The sequence below is a fragment of the Triticum urartu genome, chromosome 6 (genome assembly GCF_003073215.2).
Source record: "Triticum urartu cultivar G1812 chromosome 6, Tu2.1, whole genome shotgun sequence".
Classification (NCBI taxonomy): domain Eukaryota; kingdom Viridiplantae; phylum Streptophyta; class Magnoliopsida; order Poales; family Poaceae; genus Triticum; species Triticum urartu.
In genome coordinates, this window is record NC_053027.1 from 368,480,973 (window position 1) to 368,485,337 (window position 4,365).

Genomic DNA, 4,365 nt, shown 5'->3' on the forward strand with positions numbered 1-4,365 from the left:
TGGATGCAAAAGAGATCGTTTCTTGATATTTTCAATCTTATTTCCAGTTATATAACTTGGCAAGTTTCTGGTGAGTTACTCAAATTATTCTGAAGCAAAACCAGAAAGAACGCACCGGAAGATTTACAGTGGTTCGCTGAACAAAATGACAATCTAAAGCTACAATTAAAGAAAATCAGTCCGGACTAACGGCCTAGTCCGAGGGGCGCAAAAAAACTAGTCTCGAAAAGCACGCAATTGGCGGCTAATCAAGTTTGGCGATTACTGCATCCGTGACTTCCTGGGTGGTGCTGGTGCCGCCCAAATCCCTGGTCCTGTATTTGCCTTCTGCAATGACACTCTTCACTGCTGATTCCAGCCGGTCGGCGAATGACGGGAACTGCAAATGCCTCAGCATCATGGCGGACGAGAGAAACAGAGCAACTGGGTTAGCTTTCTTCTGTTGCACAATCTTGTCATTTCCCACATTTCCTGCAGAAGCGCCCTGCTCAAAGATGGCATGGTCCTGACCAACATTGCCTGAAATAATGCAGTACACGAAGATTTAGAGACTAAGGCCCTGTTTGGTTCATAAGTCCTAGGACTTTTTTTAGTCCCAACTTAGAAGTCCCAAGTCCCTAAAAAGTCCCTACCTGTTTGGTTCCTGGGACTTAACATGGACTAAAAGACCATATTACAACTATAAGTCCCTATAAGTCCCTAAAAAGTCCCTACCTGTTTGGTTCCTGGGACTTAACATGGACTAAAAGACCATATTACAACTATAAGTCCCTATAAGTCCCTCCTTGAGAGTCTTATTTCATAAGTCCCAAATGCCCACTTTAAGTCCCTATAAGTCCCTCCTGTTTGGTTTAAGTCCCTGGAAACAAACACCCTCTAATTTTCCATCCCCATATGCTCTCACAAGTCGGGTATTTATGCATTGCATAGTGCTAAGATGTTCAGACATGGGAAGGCTAAATAGATATATCAAATGCAACATTGAGCAGGCTATTATTAGACAAACAATCAATTTATACCAATTGTAAACCTATTTCCGCTAAAACAGAAGAATCACAAGCAGAATCAAACTCTACCTCCAGGCATGACACCCGTGCCTCCAGCAATACCTGCAGCCACATTAGACACCAGATTGCCATAAAGATTTGGGGTGACCTACAAAGGGAAGAAAAACAAAAGTCAACAGGTAACTACCGAAATTGATTTGTAAACTTTGGGACATCAAGACAACCTTTAGAATGTAAAACAGCGCATACAAAGAAACATGAGATTGCCAACAGAGGTACAAACATAAGAGGTGTTACTACCACATTTGCAAAAACTTAGCTAAACGATCCGCACTGATATTTTCTGTATAGGATCAATATAAGTATTATATCAAACAGCGTGCTCAAGGTTAAAATAGTAACTTATTGTATAACCACGAGAACATTTCAGCTTGATGAACATTGAACAATTAGAATATGGTTGCAATACAGTGACATTTAGTAAGAAGTGCATAGATTTCATATACATACCATAACATCAAACTGTTCAGGTTTTGCAACAAGCTGCATACAGCAGTTGTCCACAATGATTTCACTATATTGAATTCCAGGATACTTCGTCGCAACCTCACGGCAGGACTCCAAGAACAAACCATCAGCTAGCTTCATGATGTTTGCTTTGTGCACTGCCGTCACTTTCTTTCTATTGTTGAGGTAAGCATACTCAAAGGCGTATTTGGCAATCCTTTCAGAGCAGAACTTCGTCATCACCTGGCAAATCCATTCAATGAGTTTAACATGAAGAAAAGAAATCCTTCAGACAACAAAACAAAAAGAGAGAACAGTTGTAATTGTAAAAAAAACAGAAGCAGAATACAGTGCAAACAGGCACAAAATTGATGCGACAACTATAGTTCCAATGACAGGGCATTTAACTATGCAGGGAAAAGCACCGAGTATATGCCAACTAACAGACAAATCTTACTGTTGAGATCAAAACCCCTAGGGGAAATGTCACTGGATACTTAACTAAATTATCATTTTGTATTAAGAATAGACTAGAGAGAAATATATTTTTACTGAATTATTAAATTCACTACTCAAAAGCATGGGCACCACAAACTGTACATTTGAATGCTTCTATTGTTGTGTTATGTAGGGCAAAGGTAACTACTATTCATCCTTGGCCAGGACAGTACATAATCAAGCACAAGAACAAATACATAAAATTGATAATTGAGAGGGCGACATAACCATAACTTGTGTAACATGACTGCGCCTTTGCTCACTTCGTCCATTAAAAAGGCTATGAGCAGCAATGCAGCACCATTGCAAGTTGACCATTAAGTCATTTTATGAATGTTCAACAAAAGCTAGTGCTTTGGTAAATATATGCACATCTAAGGTTAGGCAAGTTTGACCAACTTAGCTGGGTGTTTGGTTGAAGTCAAACCTTAGACAAGATTATTTTTTCAATAAATGGGTACATGTCATACGCTTACAAAAGTGTAACAGAATTGTAATACCCCGGCACATTAGTGGATGCTCACGTTGCCCAATTAGAGTTGTGTCACTGCATTAGCTTCTCATGGAGATTTTTAATGGAGTTGGACCAACATATATGCTGTGTTCCAAACGTAGCACCTCCAGGTTTACCCTTTTACATGAAATGACTGCTTTCTACAAGTGGGCTGGCAATTGAGCAGATTTGGGACGGGACAGGACAGGACAGAGATTCCTCTTATGCTTACCAACTTGTGTCTTCAATTTTGTTGAACGAATGTAACAAAAGTTCGATAATAAACGTGGGGTAAATTGTGGCATTGTTAGTTCTAGAACAAGACAGGCCCACAATCCATCAGTATGGTGGTCCTATTATACACACCAGATGTTCTATTTACAAGCAAATTAGTGATGGATATCATGAACTCTTAAAGTAAAGAACCCGCTGTCCCAGTACTATAAATAATGACAGGAATAAATGTTGTAGAAGATTGTAAATGGTTAATCTGCGCCCATCACACCTTTGAGTGTTTATAGACATGATAAACGTCCTTTTACACGGATATATGCATACTTATAAAGGCCCTGTTTGGTTCAGCTTTTATCGACGGATTCTGCTGCCGCGCAGCATAATCTGAACCAAAGGGCGAACCCAGCAGAATCCGATTCCAAAAATCCGCTGCCAAAATCTGAACCAAAAGCGGAAGCAGCCCAGGACGTGCTTTCTAAAATCTGATTCCGCTGCGGGCCAAAATCTAAAAAAGTGGTATCAGCTGGTTTGCCAAATGACCTACATCTTTTTCACATCAGATTTTCCACAGCTGCTTTTAGAAATCCACAACCAAACCAAACAGGGCCAAAGTTACAAGTATCAATGTAATACATTTTTTTCTGGACAGAATTTGCAGGAATCGGACAGGAAAATATTTCAGTGAATTATGCGCGCTGCATGCTTCATACTAGGAGGAGAGTTCTTTGGCTGTCTACTAAAGCCACATTTTTGTGTAAAAGTGTGGCAAGCCAGACTAAGGCAAGTTTGGCAAAATGTTGAGCCAACGACAGGTAGGCTGCAGGGCAATTGACCGGACACGTACAACAGATGACCAAACTTGAATATATATGGGTTGACAAAGTGGGGCTGTGAACCAAGCATGCACCAGATGTTCCATGCTACAATTGGCAATGAGAAATAATGGTGTCTCGCGTACCTTTAAATTCAATTTAAAGAAACAGATAGGCAACCTTAACTTAGAACAGTGGAACAAATAACATAAGCATTTGTGTATCATCCTAACATTGCTACATGTGATCTCATAGATAAAGTTAATCTCAGAATTAGAAAACACGGCCATGATCCATCAAAGTATGTACTAAATGCTCTCACAATTCACTCACCCCAATATATCAACGACTAAACCTCGTGGCAATCATATTCAGTTGGAACAAACCAATCATAAATGCCTACAGTTTTGTTTCACATTATTACAACTTGTGCAGTAAAACCCAACAACCCATGAACTCAGCTAGATTGTCCGTTACGCAAATTGCCACAGAATCCCAATTGCCAATAGCCATATATTATACAACACAACCTACCAAGTACTCAGTAACCCGCAGTAAACAAAACAAACTTGTTACAAGCATATTGACGGAATATTGTTGCTTCAACAATACAACGATTGTCCATGAGGGTCTCTTGTCCATCATGTGTTCAGCAAAAGTGTGGGAAAGCTAAGTACCTCTACTAGCAATCAAACAGTATATTCGATCACAATCCACGAACACATTAGCTAGCATAAACTACATCAGCAAGGTCAATGATTGTCCTGCATTGAGCAGTGTGCGGAATTCGCCATACCTTGAGGCTCTCCACGAC

General features: G+C 40.0%; 1 pseudogene; it reads right to left on the bottom strand.

Annotated features, from left to right (window-relative positions):
• Window positions 1-4,365, bottom strand: part of LOC125513535 — a 4,974-nt pseudogene continuing 609 nt past the window's right edge.